This window comes from Eleutherodactylus coqui, chromosome 7, assembly GCF_035609145.1.
Source record: "Eleutherodactylus coqui strain aEleCoq1 chromosome 7, aEleCoq1.hap1, whole genome shotgun sequence".
Lineage (NCBI taxonomy): Eukaryota > Metazoa > Chordata > Amphibia > Anura > Eleutherodactylidae > Eleutherodactylus > Eleutherodactylus coqui.
This window is the reverse complement of record NC_089843.1, coordinates 14,977,382-15,000,145: the sequence shown is the minus strand read 5'-3', so window position 1 is coordinate 15,000,145 and position 22,764 is coordinate 14,977,382.

The following is a 22,764-nucleotide window of genomic DNA, read 5'->3' as shown; positions in this document are numbered from 1 at the left end:
GCATCGCCATTTTCGAGTAACTGCAGGCTTTTCCCTGAAAATTCGGGGGGCTGAAGGGTGCAGCGCAGGGTGGCGGGGGGGAGAGTGAGAGAGATATCTCTGTCTCTCCCTCCCGATCCCCCTCCACAACCACCCGCTTAACCTCGTGGCCCCCCTGAATTTTCAGGACGAGACAGCAGTTACTCAAAAAATGTGATGCTCTCTCGAGTAAATCGCCGTACCGAGTATGCTCGCTCATCTCTAATATTCATGTCTCTTAGTTAGACAAAATTAACAAGTTAAAAAAATAACGAAAAAAAATTTCAAAGCCCTACCTTGTCCCCTTTACTATGTAAATAAAAAAATTCAAATCTGCTATTGACACTTTTGAAACCTAGAGAAAAAAGTTTGTGCATTTTTTTAACCCGCATGGTGCTCACCATAAACTAACATGGCAAAATGTTGTCTATCTCACCTTACAAAAATCGGAATGGAAAGCGATCCAAGCGTTGTATGGCTCAAAAACAGTAACATTAAAATTACAACACATCCTGCAAAAATATCCCGTGTACAGCAACATTGACTAAATAAGATAAATGTTAAAGGTCTTCGAATACAGAGATAAAAAAAATAACTTTTCAAGACCGCGTCATAGACTTGTAAACAATTTTGATAAATTTGATATTGAGGTAATCGTAGCGAGCTGCGGCATTAATTAAACATCCCATTTATACTGAATGGTGAATACAGTTAAAAATAAAAGTAAATGCAATTTTTTGGAAATCTTACATCTGGAAAAAATTGGAATTAAAGGCAATCAGAATGTTATATGTTCCCAAAAATTGGGTAAATGAAGACTAGAGCTCATCCTGCTCAAAAGAAGCTGTCATTGAGCTTCATTGATGGCAAAATAAAATGTTCTGGCTCCTGGAATGCGATGACACAAAAGCAAATCTTTATTTTAAAAAATGTGTTTTTTGTGCAAAAAAAACCAAACAAACAAACAAAAAAAAAACCTGCATAAACGTGGTATCGCCAGAATCGTGCTTGCTCTGCCCAGCAGAGTTAGAAGTATCATAGCAGTTCATTTTAGGTGTTAGTGTGGTTACCGCACCATCTAGCAGTGTTGAAAATTTTTAACCTTGTTTTTCTGTCATAAAGACTAATGCATTTTGGGTAGTTTGCAAGGCATTGTGGGAAGGAGAAACTTCCTGTCTTTAAGAGAGTCAGAGCTGCCTCCTGCATTCTCCTCTTCAAATCCTACTATCCATGTAAAAGTATATCTGGTAAGAAAGCTACCTTTGTTTCTGAGACAGTATGTTATGCAGAGCCGTTCAGTGGTCAGTTGTGTTGTTACTCAGGAGGTTATAACTGTTTAGTTGTCTATGCAGTACTATGTGTAGCGGCCATTTTACCATGTGCCTTCATGTCACTGTTATGTAATGTTAGTGTGTGCTTCCTATGCATCATACTGATGTGGATTATTTGTATTCTTATGCTTTTATCGTACATATATTCTACAATCTGTTAACCAATAAACTGGTCAGATTAAGAAGGACAGTTTGTGGGGCGTGGCTTTTAAAGGCACCGGGACGGTTGCTTCTGTTTGAGCTCCGCTCGGTAAGGACACGCTATAGCGGCTAAAAACGGCTGCAGAGGAGGGGAAAGCTTCCTAAGCTACCCAGCAGCATACCTGCAAGAAGTGATATCCAGGAGGAAGACTTCTAAATCTGTCCTGCCCAGGCTGGAGACATTCTTCACAGCGCGCGGGACCGCTGATGTAATGGCTGCAGCAGAGGCTTCATCTCCCGGCTCTCGGAAGGGAGAGCGAAGCGGCTGTGCAACGCATGTGTCGAAGGGGGAGAAGACCCTGAAAGCTGACGAGGAGCTCTCCACCACCGACGGTAACACAATACAGCAGTTGGAAAAGGCTGGAATGGAAAGGTTAGTGATAGAGGGGGGCGCGGGTACAGAGCTCTCACCCTCTAAGATGGCGCTGACCACGCTGTCGCTGGGCTGCTCCTCTTTTTCCCCACTGGCAGCCCAGAAAAGCAGAGGCAGAAAATGTCTCCTGCAGGTGAACTGAATGAATATAATGTGATGCCATTTACCAAAACTGGAGGAAAAGATATTAACAAGCTCTCAGCATTAGACAGACCAGCCACAGAATTGTATATTAAAGAGTTAGTGATGGTTCTTAGAGACACTATCCACTCTGATATTAAAAACCTGACCTCAGAAATGAATGCATCTGTCCTTGAAGTAAAAAACAGAGTGGAAAAAACAGAGAACAAAATGGAAGAAATTATTAATTCACACAACTCCCTTATTGACGCTCACTATGATTTAGAAGAAAAAGTCTCCAAACTTCAGAGCAAATTAACAGATCCTGAAGATAGAAACAGACCTAAGAATGTCAGAATTAGAGGAGTATCCGAGAAAGTCTCTAATGTTGAAATTTATAACTGCGTGATGCGTCTCATGAAGAAACTCCTCCCCGATATCCCTGATCAAGAATTGAAAATAGACACACCGCCTGCCACGACTGAAATTCCTTAGAGAGGACAGTCCTAGAGATATTATTGTGCGCATCCATTATTTCAACAAAAAAGAAGCCCTAATGAATGTGGCTAGGAAAGTCCCATCACTTCCGAGTCCATATTCGCCTCTTTATAGATCTCTTACAGGCAACCATGGAGGGGAGAAGGGGCTTCTCAAATGTAACCTCGACTATGAGGAATTCTGGCATTGTTTACAGATGGGGGTTCCCTACTAAAATTATAGCCATTAAAGATAATGAAAAGCATATCTTTCTCAACCCTGATGATGCCGCCCATGCGTTAAAATCAGGGGGAATTTCTCCACAGGTCCCTGCTCGGCTCTCTGGACTGGTAGACTCCTCAAGAGACGTCATCAGTTCGGACCTCATGGTGCCTTCAGCCTGAAATGAAGGCTTAGTTCTATACTTCCTCTCCCTGTTGTTAAAGTGCACATTATATAAGTGCCCACCTACCTATGGTGGACCTTTCCCCCCCAAATGAACATACAAGCTTTGTCTTGTTATGCTTTTCTCAAGTACTTTAATGTTTTCTTTCCCCAGAAGCCACTTTTCCAGCTTGGCTCCTCTTTATTTGGGGAAGGACTCTTGAAGGAGTGTTATGTTTCGTTCCATTGTTGTTGTTCTATTCCAGGCATCCTTGATTTCTGCAGATTCCTGGGTCTCCAGAGTCATCCATCGCCACCCTCGACATGGCTTTGAAAATTCTTTCTTTAAATGCCAACGGCTTAAACTCTTTGTTACCATGCAGCGGTTGCTGGTCCTCCTGGGGTGGTGGTATGCGGGGTCCCGTGGTCAGGGTGCGTCCCCCCAGCTTGTTATCCGGCTGCCTGGGGTGCGGGTGCCTGTCCAGCGTGGGCGGCGTGGTGCTGATGGTGCACGATGCCGTGCGCATGCGCACCTGTGAGTGCAACTGCCGTGCTCGTGCTCCCTTTTATTATGTTCTATTGGGAGTTGGCTGTCTCCCTCTCTCTGCCCCTGGGTGGAGGCTTTTGTTTAAAGGTTGGGCAGAAACTAGCAATCAATGCCAGTTATTGGCTTCCCTCAGTGCGCTAGCTAGTCTGCCTCGGTTGGTCTCCTGCTTCTGTCATCTTGTCTGCTATACTTTGCTATTATCCGCCAGGTTTTTCAATCTGCCACAGTTCTTCTTAGTATTGTTCGTGTTGGTTATTTACATCTGCCTTTTCTGTCAGTATTCTACCCTTTCCATCTAGGTATGCCAGTGTACCTTTTTCGGTCCCTAGTGAGAATAGGGATCACCGCCCAGTTGCCCCCTTGGGGTTACCCAAGAGTGGAGGCAAGTAGGCAGGGACAGAGGTTGTGGGTGAGATCCAGGGCACCCGGGCTGGCGTATCAAGGGTACCATAACACTTTCCATATAAAAGACACGCCTTTTGGAAAGAATCATCCTCCTACAACGCGGGTATAGTGTGTATACAAGAGACTCATTTGCTAGAATCCGATACCAGTCGCATGACACACAAAAAAATTTCAACAAATGGTTGATTGCCTTTAAGGAAAATGTAACTTTTGCTATATATAAACAAATATGTGATGCCAAAGGTCATTATGTAATTTTGGTGGGTTCCCTTAACAACACTTTAATCACGTTAGTTAATGTCTATGTACCGAACACAAAACAAATTAATTTTCTAAATAAACTTATGAAAAAAAATTTACCGGATAGCAAAAGGTTCGGTGCTTATGTGCGGATACTTCAATCCAGTCCCTTATGGATTAGCAGACACTACTAATCAAAGATTAAAGAAGGGGCCCACTTTGGGTGACTGGTTACATAATTCAGCATTATATGGCACCTTTCGCTGTGTTAACGCCTCTGCCAGAGAATATTCTTACTTCTCCCCTTACACGGTACCTTTGCCTGAATTGATTTGTGCCTGGTGGACAAAAGTCTTCTTGCAAGGATCTCTGCATCAGAAATAGGCACTGCCACCTGGTCTGACCATGTCCCGACTATGATGCACTTGGTGCTTGGGGGAAGCCGCTAAACTAACAGGTTATGGAGAAATAATACATACCTAATGAGCCTACCTAATTAAAAACAAGACATCCAAAACGCCTTAGAAGAATATTTTGTATTTAACAATATCCTGGATATGGACCCAATGATTTTATGGAATGTCAACAAATTTTATATGCGAGGCATTCTCATAAAAATGGGAGCTAAATTTAAAACAGAGAAAATAAAAAGGACTGATGAACTTCTAACCCAAATATCTTTAAAGCAAAAAGAAGTCCAGCGTTTCCCCTCCTCTATAATGCAAGAAGTCCTGCGTAAATTGAGGCTTGAGCTCCGCAAAATATTGCTGGGAGATTTTGATAGAGAAGTTAATGCTAATAGAGCTATATACTCATCCATGAATAAACCCTCGAAATGGATGGCACAATTAATAAAAAGAAAATCAACAAAGGCCAATAGTCCGTATATATGGAAATCTAAAAAGAAGGAACACATGTTAACTCACCCCAAACATATGGCAGAAGCCTACCGTACCTTTTACAGTAATCTTTATAATCTAAAAGATAACTCACGGACTACCCAACCTAATAGCGCGACAATAAATGAACCGGGTAGCATTGGCGCTAACCAGGCTACCGTGGACTTCGCTAGGTTCTTTGCTAAACGGGAGCTGGTTACAAAGAGACTTATAAAGCTCACCGATCGCCCAGAGAACTACAGAGCATGGCGAGCCTCCTTCCAGAACGCCATCTGTAGTGAGGAGTTAGATCTCTTGATAAAGTGGCTTGGAAGCGAGTCTGCTGAACACGGCAAAAGAATCAGAGACATTAACATCAACTATCCAGGCGAAGGCCTAAAGATGGTGTGGGAAAGACCTGATGAGTGTTATGGGTCAATAGAAGCTATAGAAAATGCTTTATATAAGAGAATTGATAATTTTCCCCAAATACTTGGGGAGGAGTTACCAGAAGCTCAGGGAACTTAGGGACTTGTTAAAAGAGGTACAGGTTGCTCAGACAGAAGGAGATCTGCCAGGGCTAGCATTCCAGGACACCGCCAGGGGTGTTAATCCGATTGTCCAAAAACTCCCTTATAATTTACAGGAGGAGTGGATCACGCATGGTTCTCATTATAAACTGGTTCATAATGTACCATTCCCCCCTTTTCAGGTGTTTGTAGGCTTTGTTGCACAACAGGCAAGGATCAGAAATGATCCCAGTTTTGACTTTACATTGTCTTGTCCCACTACTCCTGGTGTCAAACCTCATAAAACACCAGTAGCAGTCCACAAAACTAAAGTTGCCTCCACAGGGTCTCCTTACAGGTCATTTAAGTCTCCCCAAGAAGAGAACAAACATGAAGATCCTACCAAACAATGCCCCCTGCACAAAAAAACACATTCTCTGCTAAAATGCAGAGCCTTCAGAAAGAAGTCTTTAGAGGATGCAAAGAATTCCTGAAAGAAAACCTTATCTGCTTTAGGTGATGCACTACAACATCGCACTTTGCCAGGAACTGTAAGGTCAGTTCAACATGCACGGAATGTGGTAGCATAGAACACAACATGGCTTTACATCCTGGACCACCCTCTCAGGTATCATCCCAAGCAGAGGAACGGACAAAAAGCACATAGACATAGTAATAGTCACTTCTCAGTGTACAAAGATCTGTAAAGGACTTGCAGGAGGGAAGTCATGCTCAAAAATCTGCCTTGTCAAGGTTTATTCTGTTGGCCACCAAGATAAGACGATCAAGGTATACACAATCTTAGATGACCAAAGCAACAGGTCATTAGCTAAATCAACCTTCTTCGACGCCTTCAATATTGTAGGGTTTGGTTCTCCCTACTCCTTAAGGATGTGCACAGGTACCATTGAGATGGCGGGAAGGAAGGCAACTGGATACATGGTCCATAGATGGTCAGACCTGCTTGCCCCTGCCAACCATACTGGAGTGCAATCACATCCCTGACAATCGGTCTGAGATATCTACATCAGAGGTAGCAGCATACCACTCCCACCTGAGACGTATAGCTCACCTGATACTGAAACTTGACCCAGAAGTGCCAATAGTCCTACTCCTTGGAGGAGACATACTACAAGTTCCCAGAATGCTCCATACGCCCAGAGACTTGACCTAGGATGTGTCATCATAGGAGACATCTGTCTAGGAGGAGTACACAAACCAACCTCAGTAAACAGCATGCTCACCAACATACCTGAAAGTGGATGTCCTTCCCTATTCCAGCCATGCCATAGCAGTTTCCTGAAAAAAAGAGTTGCCACAAAATACTCCCATGCCTTGACCCTTCCCAGACCCCTCCTGTGAAGACCACGCCTGCGACAGTGAGCAAGATCACTTAGGATGTACAGTCCTCCTTGGGATGAGAGAAGGCAACAGGGTCGCGATGTCCATAGAAGACAAGCTGTTCTTGGATATCATAGATCAAGGAATAGTAAAAGACAAGTCCAAAAGCTGGGTCACACCTTTACCGTTTAAAACCCAAAGATGACGCTTACCTAACAACAAAGAACTTGTCTATAGCCAATTTATCTCCCTCAAACAAAAACTTCAGAGGATACCAGAGATGAAGGAACATTTCTTCACCTTCATGCAAAGAATATTCCAGAACAACCACGCAGAAGTGGCACCCGCGCTCCAAGACTCCCAGGAGTGTTGGTCCTTACCCATATTCAGCATTTATCATCCCAAAAAACCAGGACAGATAAGAGTAGTATTCGACTTGAGCACCAGGTGTGAAGGCGTCTCGCTAAACGATATCTTACTGTCTAGTCCAGACCTCAACAACAGACTTCTAGAGGTACTTCTCTGCTTCCGCAGAGATTCTGCAGCATTCATGGCTGACTTACCACAAATGTTCCACTGCTTCCTCAACAAGGAAGAACATAGAAACTACTTAAAGGGGTTGTCTCGCGGCAGCAAGTGGGGTTATACACTTCTGTATGGCCATATTAATGCACTTTGTAATGTACATCGTGCATTAAATATGAGCCATACAGAAGTTATTCACTTACCTGCTCCGTTGCTGGCGTCCCCATCTCCATGGATCCGTCTAATTCTGATGTCTTCTTGCTTTTTTAGACGCACTTGCGCTGTGCGGTCTTCTCCCCTTCTGCTCGGTCCAGGCACAAGCGGCGTTCTGGCTCCGCCCCTTCTACGCATCATCACGTAGCTCCGCCCCATCACGTGTGCCGATTCCAGCCAATCAGGAGGCTGGAATTGGCAATGGACCGCACAGAGCCCACGGTGCACCATGGGAAAGGACCCGCGGTGCATCGTGGGTGAAGATCCCGGCGGCCATCTTGGTGAAGGAAGAAGAAGGAAGAAGGAAGACGTCGCAGAGCGGGGATTCGTGTAAGTAATATGGTTTTTTTTTTAAACACATCCCTTGTGGTTGTCCTGCGCCAAACGGGGGGCCTATGGGGAAAAAAAAAAAACGTTTCGGCGCGAGACAACCCCTTTAAGGTTCTTCTGGTACCGCAGCGACGACCCCAATGAGAACATCGTAGAGTACCGAATGAGGGTGCACATCTTTGGAAACAGTCCTTCCCCTGCAGTTGCTCTCTATGGTCTCAGACATTCAGCCCAAGAGGGTGAAGCTAAATACGGGTCGGATGTCAGGTCCTTTTTGGAAAGGGACTTCTATGTGGACGACTGCTTGAATTCTACACCCACAAACGAGAAGCAATCAGTCTCCTGAAAAGAACTCAAGAAATGCTTGCTCAATCTAATCTGAGGTTGCACAAAATCGCCTCCAACAGCCTTGAGTTAGCCTCACCCCAAAACCATTCAAGTGATCTAACGGACTTGGATCTTAGCACAGACTCCCTTCCCGTGCAACAGAGCCTTGGTCTGCTCTGGGACTTAAAGGCGGACATATTTACCTTTCAAATCAGCAAGGAAGAAAAGCCTTTCACACGCAGAGGGGTCTTGTCTACCATAAACAGCTTATATGATCCTCTGGCATTCGTAGCACCTGTTACCATCCAAGGAAAAATGATACCGAGAGACTTTACCACGGAGACATCTGGTTGGGATAATCTGCTTCCCATGGAGAAAAAAAGACATGTGGACAGGTTGGAGGAAGTCTCCTGAAGCTTTGTCCAGTCTTCATGTGGCTCGTCCGTATGCTTCCATGCCATCAACGGAATTCAAGATGCAAAGACTATATATCTTCTGTGATGCTTCAGCCAAGGTGATTGTAGCCATAGCATACCTAAAGACCATAGACGTCAAGGAGCAAAGCCATATAGGGCTTGTTCTGACCAAACTGCCGCCACTCTGCGAGCACACTATACCCATATTGGAACCTTGCGCTGCTATGCTTGCAGTAGAGTTGGCTGAATTTATAACATCAGGAATGAATCTGGAAATTGAGGAAGTCAAATTTTACACGGACAGCAAGGTAGTCTTAGGATATATTTGCAATGAAACCAGATGCTTTTACGTCTGTCAGCAATCTGGTGCTAAGGATCAGGAGTTTCACTTGTGCCAAACAATGGCAATATGTTCCTACACACCCTAATCCGGCAGACCACGAAACTAGATCTGTAGCAGCAGGTCACCTTAAGAATACAATATGGTTTTACAGGTCCTGCATTCCTGTGCCATTCAACATCTTGCAACATTGGATCCGACTCATTTGAATTGGTAAACCCAGATACCAATGTAGAAATCCGACCTGAAGTATCTGCTCTATGTACAGTGACTTTTGACCACCAACTCAAATCCCATCGTTTCATCAGGTTCTCCACTTGGATGTTGCTTGTTGATGCTATAGCCTGTCCAAGTCATATAGCTCAGTCTTATAGGTCAATATTACCTGTGAGCCAAAGACCTTGCAAAGGCTGGTATCACTGCAAACACACCTTTACCGCTACTAATCTGGACAGGTCCAAGGAAATAATAATTTGCACTATACAACATGAATGTTATGCTAAAGAAATAGATTACCTCAGGAAACAGTCTCCAAGGATAGAACTTTGAAGAAGCTTGATGTCATCATTGATCAAGATGGGTCGCTAAGAATGAGGGATCGCCTTAAAGCACCCAAAGTGGAATTAATGGAGAGACATCCAAGGGTAATTCCCGGGCATCATCACGTCACAACTCTGCTCATGCAGCATCACCACGTTCAAAACATCAGGCTCGATTGTTGACCGAATGCAATCTGTGAGCTGCGGGACTATGGATAGTTTGAGCAAACAGGTGTGTGAGCAAGCTCATTTTCAGCTGCGTTACCTGTCGCAAACTTTGTGGCATGTTCCAGAACCAGAAGATGGCCAGCCTCCCAACTGAAAGACTCAGTACAGATCCTCCTTTCACAAACATCGATCTAGATATATTTGGTCCTTGGTTAGTGGCTGCACGGCACACTAGAGGTATTTATGCCAGCGCAAAGTGCTGGGCGGTCATGTTCACTTGTATGTCCAGCAGGGCTCTCCACATGAAAGGGATCAAATCCATGGACACGTCAAGTTTCATAAATGCACTTTGACATTTTATTGCCATAAGAGGACCAGTGAAACATATTCATTTAGACAGAGGCACGAATTTCATTGTGGCAGTGAAAGAACTTCAAATTCTTTCTAACTTAGACACTACCAACGTGGAAAGATACTTAAACGAGCTAGGATGCACCCTTTAATCTACCTCACTCTTCCCACATGGGTGGTGTCTGAGAAAGGATGATAGGAATAGCAAGAAAAATCTTGGATTCTATCTTCTTGTAAGTGGGGAGCACAAGACTCGCACATGAAAGCTTGATCACCTTCTTGGCAGAAGTTTCAGCCATTATGAATGAAAGACTAATCTTTCCAGCGACCCTGAGGATTTGACCAACCTTAGTCCTGCTATGTTACTCATGCAGAAGACCAGTACTCCCCGTGCTCCTTTAGGAGAATTCCATGATAAGGATCTCTACAGACGACAATGGAGGCGGGAGCGAAGTCTTTCTAATACTTTCTGGACAAAGTGGAAGAAGCAATATATCTCTATCTTATAATCAAGAAGGAAGTGGCAAACGGACAAGCCTAACATCAGACCTTGGGATGCTCATGAAAGATAACCAGTTGCACCGGAATGAGTGGCCACTGGGCCTCATCACCAACACGTTCCAGAGCGAGGATGCGAAAGTACACAAGGCCGAGGTCAAAGTGTGGAAGTTTAAGGAGTGCAAACTATTCCTCAGGCCAGTGGCAGAACTTGTTTTGTTGTTTTAACTAAAAAGACCCAATAGTGGTGTCTGTTGACATTAGATGGGGAGTGTTCTGCCCAGCAGAGTTAGAAGTATCATGGCAGTTCATTTTAGTGTGGTTACAGCACCATCTAGCGGTGTTAAAAATATACCACACCTTGTTTTTCTGTCGTAAAGACTAATGCATTATGGGTAGTTTGTAAGGCATTGTGGGAAGGAGAAACTTCCTGTCTTTAAGAGAGTCAGAGCTGCCTCCTGCATTCTCCTCTTCAGATCCTACGATCCTTGTAAAAGTATATCTGGTAAGAAAGCTACCTTTGTTTCTGAGACAGTATGTTATGCAGAGCCGTTCAGTGGTCAGTTGTGTTGTTACTCAGGAGGTTATAACTGTTTAGTTGTCTATGCAGTACTATGTGTAGCAGCCATTTTACCATGTGCCTTCATGTCACTGTTATGTAATGTTAGTGTGTGCTTCCTATGCATCATGCTGATGTGGATTATTTGTATTCTTATACTTTTACCGCACACGTATTCTACGATCTGTTAACCAATAAACTGGTCAGATTAAGAAGGACAGTTTGTTTATTTGGAAGACAGAGATGGTTAAACTGAATGTCAGACTGCACACTGTGTGAACGGGTAAGAAGACAGAACAGTGCTGATCTAGAGAATAATTTTATCATGTTATTTATTTTGCATACTGAACACCGTAAAAATGAAATCCCAAAAACAAAATGGAGAAATTTCTTTTTATTAAAGTTATACAATACATGAAATGTGCCCCAAAATGATATAATTCAAAACAGAACTTTTCACTCTAAAACAATCCCTCATATAGGTGTGTGGATGGAAAAATTAAAAAGTTATGGCTCTAGGAATGCAATGATGAAAAAGAACTGAAAAATGAGTTGGTAATAAAGGTGCAAACAGGCGTCGTCACTAAGGGGTTAAGAGTTCTACAATTAATCCAGCTCCACCAGACATAGAGTATAAAAAAGGCCTGGAAATGTTAAATGCAATTAAAGCCATTGTGGGGAATGGTGCCCACACTAAATGTGCGTTTAGACTGAATGATTATCATTCACAAAATCATTCAAACAAGCAAAACTGAATGATAATCGAGCCAACGACTGAACGGCGAAGCAGAATCATGAGGTTCATTGTTCAGTTGCAGCCTACATAAAAATCGGCTCGTGCCCTTGTCGGGCAATTTATATACTGATCATTCACAGATGAATGTGAAACCCTGAATAATAGGAGAATCATGCAGTCTGAACCGGCGGCCCGAATGCAGACAAGCTGATGATGACATCACCAGCTCATTCACTCGAGCAGACGAGGCTCATGAGGTTCTCCTTGTGTCTATAAGAGCCATTAGTTTGATGCCAAGTGTTTCCTGTGTACATTCCCTTTATGTTAACCTCTTGCTGTGCCATCATTTTGCTGTACATTTACTGTGCTGTACAATGTACAAAGGTTATCTGGGGCTGAGAAAACTCCTCACCATTGGATACACGATGAAGCCAAGAGACTTACTAAAATAATTTCTGTACTGAAGTTCAGCTCTTTTTCTGTGACACTTTTATCTTTCTCACCCCGGCCAGAATTTCTGTAGTTGAACCCACATCCTAAAAGGTTTGGTGCATCTTCTACTCCACCTTCCTGTTTACTAAGACTGATGTATGAAACTTTTGTTTAGTGAATTTGGGCCAAAGGGTCAGAAAAAGGAAGCAGATGGAATGATTTCCACCAAATGTACTGAAAGGCGCACAGTTCTGTCATGTTTTTACCTGACCGGCAGACAGTGAGAACTGAACTCCTCATCTGATATGACCAGGCGTAGAGTTGCACTTTGCGCCAGCATTAATACAACTGCCCATTTCCATCACACCGTGCTGTGAAATCCCACCTCTACTTGTGGGGTATTTATTTTATCTATATCCGATAATTTTCAGCCTCTGTTCCTGTCTGCAGGTTAGTATATCCATGGTATGCAATATTCTTACCTGTTATATTGGACACTTCACCCTCAGAACACGGGACACAGTCATAGCAGCAGACGTGATATCCTCCATTAGGACGTTTTCTGTATCCTGGAGAACATCGATCGTTACAGCGAGACTGCGGCTTCTTGAAGAGAAGAAATATAAACTGAAATACAGGGTGGACCAAAGGTGTGGAGACACCAGAATGGAAAACAGTGGATGGGAATGCCATCCTGTGTGTGCCATATTGCTAAGGGCCAGGGGACAAATCTGAGAGACACGGTGTCAAACATAGCTGCCATTTTGAAAGCAGCCATCTCGGAACCAAGTCAATATTTTCAAATGGAAAGTAGTGCATGTGATATATGTATCTGAGAATTTTATGAGAAACCAAAATCTATATTTAAGTGCCATGTATCTTTATTCCTGATGAAGTTATACATTTTTCCATGCTCCATGTGCTCAGGGTTGTATCAAATCATTAAGGTGCCTTTTCTCTCATTTACGATGCACTGAGAGCAGCACCTCAGCAGAAATGCTTGGACAGGCATCCAGAATTGGGGTACTGTGCTCCCTGGGGATCAACACAATCTCTGTCCTCTGCTCATGTGTAAATCTCACAGCCATATCTATCTGTAACAAAGAGAAAATTGGTAATAACTTTGCCAGTAATAAAGCTCCGTCACATTAAATTTGGATCCCTCATGAAATTCTCTACCAGATACATATGTCACAAGCACCCCTTCCCATTTGAAAATATCAATTTGATTACTGGACGTCGGCTTTGAAAATGGCTGCTGTGTTGGACCCCATCCCCCTCCCCCCCCCCCCATACCACACACAGGATGGCATTCCTAACCACCATTTTCTATTGATTCGGGTATAAATGAAAAGTTAATATAAGAAAAGAGTCCTATCCAGCGCTGACTTTAGGTTAGATAATTCTAATTGCCAAAGGCTAAAAATACCCGTAAGTAATGTCACCTAAAATATAACCAAAATACTTTCTTATGCAAAAAGACACCAAAAACGTCAAATAATATTTAAAATAAAGGCCAAATGAGATGTGACTAGTAGTCATCAGTTAGTATCATGTGTGTAACTGTGCATGTACACACCGAAACATAGGCCTGCATGGCCAACTTCCAAAAGTCTATGTAAAGATTAGTTAATCATTACCACCAAAACCCTATTAAAACCTAATCTATAGCCTCCCCGACATGTTTCGCCTTGCGGAGTCCTCAGGGGGAACAACAACCAGGGCTGTAGTGAGCCGAGCGCTGAACTGATAAGTCTTAAATAGAAAAAAGGCAGAACAATCTTTTGAGTAGCCAATCTAGACCAGAGACAAGACAGCAGCAAATAACGATGTGAGAAAATCTTGACAGACAGCGAATGGTGCTATAGTTTGACCAATCCCATATCGGTGGCTCCACCAATCAGAGTGTTTTGCCAGAGCATGCCCAGTGCAGAACAGGCGCGGCTATCTCAATAGAGCGTGTGCAGACACTTAGAAAAACAAATGAATGTTGTCCCCTTCTTATAAAGGACTCACAAGTTATGTCCCTTTTTCATAGCCTGCTTATAATATTTTGTTGTTTTTTTCTTGCAATGTTATAGTTGAAGTGTCGTGCAGCAGAAGGTCGTTTATAAATGGGCCTATAGTAAGGTGGTGGTAATTTACAAAAGAAAAAGGCTTCTGTTTAAGTGGGTCTGTGTGAAAGGTGTGCATGATTTATATGTATGGCTAGAAGTTTTTGTTTTTCCTTGTCTCTTTCTAGTATCAGTCCTCCGTCCTAGTCTGTCTCAGTAGGCGGGCATTCCTTTCTTTAGTCACGGTATTGACTTTAGCTATTGTCTGTACTGTAGATTATTACTTTTTTCGGATTGTGTGATGATTTTTCCACTCCTTTCTTTATTTTTCCTGCCAGTCACCCTTCTCTATTTTGAACTGTAGTTACAGTGTTGTATTTGCTCTTTTACACGAGGAAGTAATGTTGATTCCACTTGCCTCATTCCTTTTGCCTGTGGAGAGAAGAGTTATCCATGTGCTCCATAGCCATACTAGTGCATCCTGAGTTCTGTTCAGCCTAGTAAAATTTCTCCTGGTTAAGCCAAACCAGTTTCATACATGCTGTCATAAACAATGGCTATACTCAGAAAGTGTCATTCATTCGGTGGTCTCAGAACACCAGGAATGGGTTAATCTTTTATTAAAGTAACCAGGAGCAGGAGCTATGTTTACGGGTTTTGCCTTGCACACTCCAAGACTGTACAGAGGCCTAAAGCTGAATTGGAGTAGAACACTGAAATATCTGGACGATGCACTCCGCTTTAGAGGCACTGGGGTCAGCTTATTTTAAGTAGGGGGGACTGTAGTGGCCCAGAACATCTATTCCTGGTCACCTCTATAAGTGTCATACATATCATGTCTTTAGTGTGGATGCACTGTGCCAACTGCCTTGTCTTTATGTGTATTGCACAGCTGCAACAACTGAGAGGTTAATGTTTGCATGAGCTGGGAGATGTCTGTAAATGTATCAGTCTATCTCCTGTCACGTGGTATGAGTGAGATTATAAATGTGAGTGATTTAGGTGTGATTGAAATCTATTCTTCTGGGTTCCTGAGAGTGCCAGCCACATGAGAGTGAAGATGGAAGAAGAAGAGCAGTTTCCTGTGGACAATATGCCAGAAACCGTCCAAGAGAGAAAGAGAGAGTTTGAGAGTGAGTGGGAATAAGAAAAGAGATCACTGTGCAGAGGTACTGTCTTACTTGAGTATCTATGGAGGGACCCTACCCCTTGTCCTCCTCTGGAGAGTTTCCCTGCCATGAGCGGTTCCTGACAGATAATTTGGACTGCAGGACCGGTGTCATCCTGTGCTTCCTCCTTGACCTTCAATCTGCTGTTTTGCCTGCATGGCCGTATTTTACATGTGTGCTTCGTACCAAGTTTTCTGCAAGTAAAATTTGCCAGGCCCTGACCATTCCCAAGGACCCGAGGTACTTAAAGTTACACAGTTGTGGACTCTTTTCTTTCTTTGTCCTATAACAGTGGAAAGGGAATGGTGGCATTATCTGTGATAACCTGTTAGATTTTTATTTGTTTATTGGCCATCCTTTATAAGAGGTGTCCGAGGAAAGGCCTAGTGGTGCTTGTGCCGACGTCACGTGTTATCCCTCTGGGAAGGAGTCTAGTAAATGCCATCATGACAAGTGCTGATCTTGACCTCCCAGCTCCTCCGCATGAACATCGGATCTCGAGTGGACCCTCTGGCTCACCACAAAAAAGCAACATATAATAAGTCTTACCATGTTCATAATGATCCAAGCAACAAAGATATTTTGTTATTTGTTGTGCATGGTCAACGCCGTAAAAATAAATTTAAAAAGTAGTGTCAGAATTGTTATTTTTTTTGTTGACTTCCCATAAAAATGCAATAAGAAGCAGTTCAACAGTCACATGAACCTAAAACTGGAGCCAATAAAAACTACAACTCTTTCTCAAAAATCATGTCCTCCCAGAGCTCTGCTGCCAGGAAGATAAAAATATTCTGGGTCTCAGAATGCGGCGATGCAGATTCAATAGATTTTCTTTAGGAAAATCTGTCACCATATTGTTACACTGCTATCTGAGGGCAGCATACAGTAGTAACTCGAACACCCATTACAGTGATGTGTCTGTGTGAATCTCTGCAGGAGTTTGGGAGAAAGCTGAATTTAATTAAAGCAGCGCATACACAGAGGACTGGTTGGAGTAGTCCTGGACATTCATGAGCTACAGGCAAATCCCACCCCCTCGCCCTCCAGCCAATGACTCGCTGCTGTCAGAGTCCCTTTAAAAACATGATTTTATTGTGATAACATAGTAAAACATAAAGGTATCTGTATACACCTGGTATCACAGTAATTGTGCTGATCCAGATAAGAAAGTCATCACGTTCTTTTTACAGAATGGTGAACAATGTAAGAACAAAACCTCAAAACATTGGTGGAACTTCTGGATGTTTTTTCCATCTCTACCCTCTCCCCCCACCAAATCAAAATGTAATAAAGGTTCTACAACACATTAAATGTACCGCAGAGAGCAGCTATTAAAATATACAACTCTCATTCCCCACCCCCGAAAAAAATATATATATATCGTCATATGGCTATTAGAGATTAGCGAACGCACTCGTATAGGGCGATTTCGCAATCGAGCATTGCTTTTTTCGAGTAACTAACTACTCGGGCGAAAAGATTCGGGGGGCGCCGGAGGGCAGGGGGTGGCCTGGTGGAGCGGGGGGTAGCAGTGGGGAACAGGGGAGAGCTCTCTCTCTCCCCTCTGCAACCCCCCGCTCAACGCCGACACCCCCCGAATCTTTCCGCCCGAGTAGTTACTCGAAAAAAGCAATGCTCAATTGCGAAATCGCCCTATACGAGTACGTTCGCTAATCTCTAATAGCCATATGACGATATATTTTTTTTTTTTTCGGGGGTGGGGGATGAGAGTTGTATATTTTAATAGCTGCTCTCTGCGGTACATTTAATGTGTTGTAGAACCTTTATTACATTTTGTTTTGGTGGGGGGAGAGGGTAGAGATGGAAAAACATCAAGAAGTTTCACCACTGTTTTGAGGTTTTGTTCAGTCAGTTACTCGAAAAAAGCGATGCTTGATTGCGAAATCGCCCTAAACGAGTACGTTCGCTCATCTCTAATGGCTATGTCAACCAGTTATAGCTCTAGCAATGGGATGATGAAAAGTGCTTTTTCGTTAAGGCAGATAAAAGGCTTGGCACTAAGGGGTTAATTTATCAACTTGCTTACTGCTACTTAAAAAGATGCATATGACACAGATTTATTAGTATTCTGAGGCAAAAATATAATGGAGACTAAGTGAAAAAAAATCATCAAAAGAAAAGTACAAGCGGTTCCAGAAGAAGGATCAGCGACTGCTTAGGGCCCTCTTATACAGGATGACGTGTCAGGTGTAGAGTGTGTAGTTGTTCTGTTTACTGCTTGCAGAGATTGATGAATGACAATTCATTTGCTTCTTGTTCATCGTCAAATCAGGCGAGGCATGAATTTACTGAATTTACACTGAATGATAATCATCTAGATTCCCAATGGAGGCAGAAATCTGATGATATATCGGCCTATGTAAAAGGGCCCCTTACAGAGGAGCTTAGTGTGAGCTGTGATGGCCGGTTCCACTTACTTGGCCTTTTTTCCATGTGATGGAATCTGTGAATGTCATCTGCAGTTTCCCTTCTGATGATGCATAAAAGGTGGCTTTTCGTTTGCTTTTTAAGAAAAACTCACGGCTGTTCTTGGTTTTGTGCAGAATCCAATTTGCTAAGTAGCAATGAAAGGGCACTTGACCGTCATCAGTAAAGGTAATCTCCTTCCCCCCGGGATCTGTGTAATTGACGTATTTCATGTATTTGTTCAACTGCAAACAAGGGATAAAGATGTGAGAATGAAGCGGCGTCACATCATCACGGATTATTATCTGCATTCCCACATTGTAGAACCCCATTTACTATAGGACTGACTATAGTTATTATCACAGACAGACCTCTGGGCTAAGAATGAACCCACAACATCACTGTTGGATTTGGCTTAGGCCGCGGTCAGATGAGTGATTTTTTTTAGCTCATGTATAGGTGCGAATAAAAATCATCTGTATTAGAGCCAATGCTTTCCAATGAAAGCGGTCACATGCCCGATTTTTACATGTGCAAAAAAAATTGCACCTCCAAAAGAAAGGACAGTGTGTAAAATCGCACATCGCGTGTGTAAAAAACACGTGACCATAGCAAAAGACAAAAAAACACACATAAATAGTGCTATCAGTATCCCCTTCTGAGGCTGTAACAGCTGCAGCAGGGGATTCCTTGATGTGAAATCCCTGGATGCTGTCACATTCATTGAATGGCTGAGTACTGCCTCTCATGGATCACAGCACTCAGCCAATCAGATGCAGCGCTTTCTGGAGGCAGTGATTTTTCAATTCCTGGCCAGAAGAGATGCTGAAGAAGACTGCCAGGGACCTGGAAGCACACGCACCAGAGATGACAGCGCTTCTAAGGTCATGTATTATGTTTTTTTCTGCAGCAAGGGATTATTTTCAGGGTAGGGCTTATATTTCAAATCCCCTACTCGCTAAAAATGCTTGTGAAAAGGGTTGCCTTCATCCCATTGCTTTCAATGGGTCCTCAGTAGCGCAGGCCCTTTTAAAAGCAATGGGACAGCATCACCCTCCTCTGCCACAGCTGTAACAGCTGTGGCAGGGAAGTCCTTGATGCCCACATCGTTACCCTTTATCACTGAACACTGTTTTACAGTAAGAAAGGCCAGATGGGTAAGTTTCAGTAACATTCCAAGGAATACGGGCCTCGCTGCACCCCAGCAGTCAGAGTGAACTTTATCAGGGACTATTAGATCTCACAGAGCAACAAAGATGGATCTTATTAACCCTTTAATGTCTAAGGCTTTATATGGAATAGGATCTGTGGGTGCTGGCTGTCTAATGGCTTGTTCAGACGAGTGCTGTCCGTACACATTAGAGGCACACACAGAGTGTGCTTCTATAAGAACCAATGGTTTCCTGTTGAAGCGTTCATATAAGGGAGTTTTAGATGCGCAAAATACTTGACCTGATCTACCTTAGGTGCGTGCTTTCTGTAGACTCCTATGGGAGCTGGAAAACACACACCACACACCTCTGAACATGTGAACGGCCCAATTCAAATAGCTGGAATCCACTGGTTCACGTGATCTTTAGTAAGTCAATAAGATTTTTGCACTGTTGCTCCCCTCAAACATACTGGACTTGATACATTATACTACTCCATCAGGAATACGACAAGGGGCTATATATCTGTTAACATTATACACTGTTATGCACATCTATGTAATAATTCTTATGAATTCATTTATGTAATAACTCTATATTCAGTATTTTTTTTATCACACATTGGTTATATATTCAGTGCGCTCAATACAGCTTTATAAAACTTAGCATTTTGTCTACTGTGTGTTCTCTATAGCACTGTCACTGTTAGCCTATACATAAAAGCTTATTAGGAGGAGGGGTGGGAATGCTGAAAAGGCTATTAGGAGATGGAAATGCATTCTATATATTAACCCTTATACTCATAAGGCGACTTGAATGGTATATAACATCAAGCCACACTATAAATATAATAAGCCCTTGATTAAGGTGACTTGAATGGTATATAACATCAAGTCAGACTATAAATATAATAAGCCCTTGATTAAGGTGACTTGAATGGTATATAACATCAAGTCAGACTATAAATATAATAAGGCCCTTGATTATCATGAGACACACTTTATTCTAAAGTGTGTCTCATGATACATCACAGGCCTGGAATGCGAATGGGGGCCTTGATACACGTCACACCCCTGGAATGCGGATGGGGCCCCGCCAGATGGTGCGCCGATGGGGGAGGGTCAAAGGTCATGGGGAGCAGGTGTGGCACATGTCACTTTCCAAAAGTTGGCGGCTTGATATGAGGTATGGACGTAATACTACTACTGAAATAGCAACCAATCACAGCGCAGCCTTAATGTTACCTCAACGGTATAAGAAATAGCAACCAATCACAGTGCAGCTTTTATTTTACCTCAGCAGTATAGGAAATAGCAACCAATCACAGCGCAGCTTTCATGTTACCTCAGCAGTATAAGAAAGAGCAACCAATCACAGCACAGCTTTCATGTTCCCTCAGCAGTATAATATATAACAACCAATCACAGCGCAGCTTTCATATTAACTTAGCAGCATGAGAAATAGCAACCAAAGCACAGCTTTTATTCAACCTCATTAGTTTAAGAAGTAGCAACCAATCACAGCGCAGCTTTCATGTTACCTCAGCCGTGTAAGAAATAACAATCACAGCGCAGCTTTCATCTTACCTCAGCAGTATAAGGAAAAGCAACCAATCACAGCGCAACTTTCATGTTAACGCAGCAATATAATATATAACAACCAATCACAGCGCAGCTTTCACGTTACCTCAGCAGTATAAGGAATAGCAACTAATCACAGAGCAGCTTTCATGTTAACTCAGCGGTATAAGAAATAGCAACCAATCACAGCGCAGCTTTCATGTTACCTCAGCAGTATAAGAAACAGCAACCAAATCACACCACAGCTTTCATGTTACAGCAGCAATATAATATATAACAACCAATCACAGCACAGCTTTCATGTTACCTCAACAGTATAAGAAATAGCAACCAATCACAGCACAGCTTTCATGTTACCTCAACGGTATAAGAAATAGCAACCAATCACAGCACAGCTTTCATGTCCGCCCAGCAGTATAAGGAATTACAACCAATCACAGTGCAGCTTTCATTTTACCTTAGCGGTATAAGAAGTAGCAACCAATCACAGCGCAGCTTTCATGTTACCTCTGCGGTATAAGAAATAGCAACCAATCACAGCGCAGCTTTCATGTTAACTGAGCGGTATAAGAAATAGCAACCAATCATAGCGCAGCTTTCATGTTAACACAGCAATATAAGAAATAGCAACCAATCACAGTGCAGCTTTTATGTTACCTCAGCAGTTTTATATATAACAACCAATCGCAGCGCAGCTTTCATGCAACCTCAGTAGTATAAGAAGTAGCCACCAATTGCAGCGCAGCTTTCATGTAACCTCGGTAGTATAAGATATAACAACCAATCACAGCACAGCTTTCATGTTACCGCAGCAATATAATATATAACAACTTATCACAGCACAGCTTTTTATGTTACCTCAGCAGTATAAGAAAGAGCAACCAATCACAGCGCAGCATTTATGTTACCACAGCACTATAAGAAATAGCAACCAATCACAGCACAACTTTTATGTTACCTCAGCAGTATAAGAAATAGCAACCAATCACAGCGCAACTTTTATGTCCCCCCAGCAGTATAAGGAATTACAACCAATCACAGCGCAGCTTTCATTTTACCTTAGCGGTATAAGAAATAGCAACCAATCACAGTGCAGCTTTCATGTTAACTCAGCGGTATAAGAAATAGCAACCAATCACAGTGCAGCTTTTATGTTACCTCAGCAGTATTATATATAACAACCAATCACAGCGCAGCTTTCATGTTAACACAGCAAAATAAGAAAAAGCAACCAATCACAGTGGAGCTTTTATGTTACCTCAGCAGTATTATATATAACAACCAATCGCAGCGCAGCTTTCATGTAACCTCGGTAGTATAAGATATAACAACCAATCACAGCACAGCTTTCATGCCACCTCAGCAGTTAAGAAATCAACAGCCAATCACAGCGCAGCTTTCATGTTAACTTAGCAGTATAAGAAATAGCAACCAATCAAAGCACAGCTTTCATGTTACCTCATTAGTATAGGATTAGCAACCAATCACAGTGTAGCTTTCATGTTACCTCAACAGTATAATATATAACAACCAATCACAACGCTGGTTTCATGTTACCTCAGCAGTATTGGAAATAGAAACCAATCATAGCGCAGCTTTCATAATACCTCAGCAGTATAAGAAATAGAAACCAGTCATAGAACAGCTTTAATGTGACCTCAGTAGTATAAGAAATTGCAACCAATCACAGCGCAGCTTTCCTGTTACCTCAGCAGTATAAGAAATTGCATCCAATCACAGCGCAGCTTTCATGTTACCTCAGCAGTATAAGAAATAGCAACTAGTAACAGCACAGCTTTAATGTGACCTGAGCAGTACAAGAAATTGCAACCAATCACAGCGCAGCTTTCCTGTTACCTCAGCAGTATAAGAAATTGCATCCAATCACAGCGCAGCTTTCATGTTACCTCAGCAGTATAATAAATTGCAACCAATCACAGCAAAGCTTTCATGTTACCTCAGCAGTATAAAAAAATAGAAACCAATCACAGCGCAGCTTTCATGTGACCTGAGCAGTATAAGAAATAGTAACCAATAGTAACCCCATGTAGATCGTTCGATTTCCATCATTGCCACTAATTCTTTAATTTCCCGATGTCGTAGAAACATGAATTTTGGCACGAGC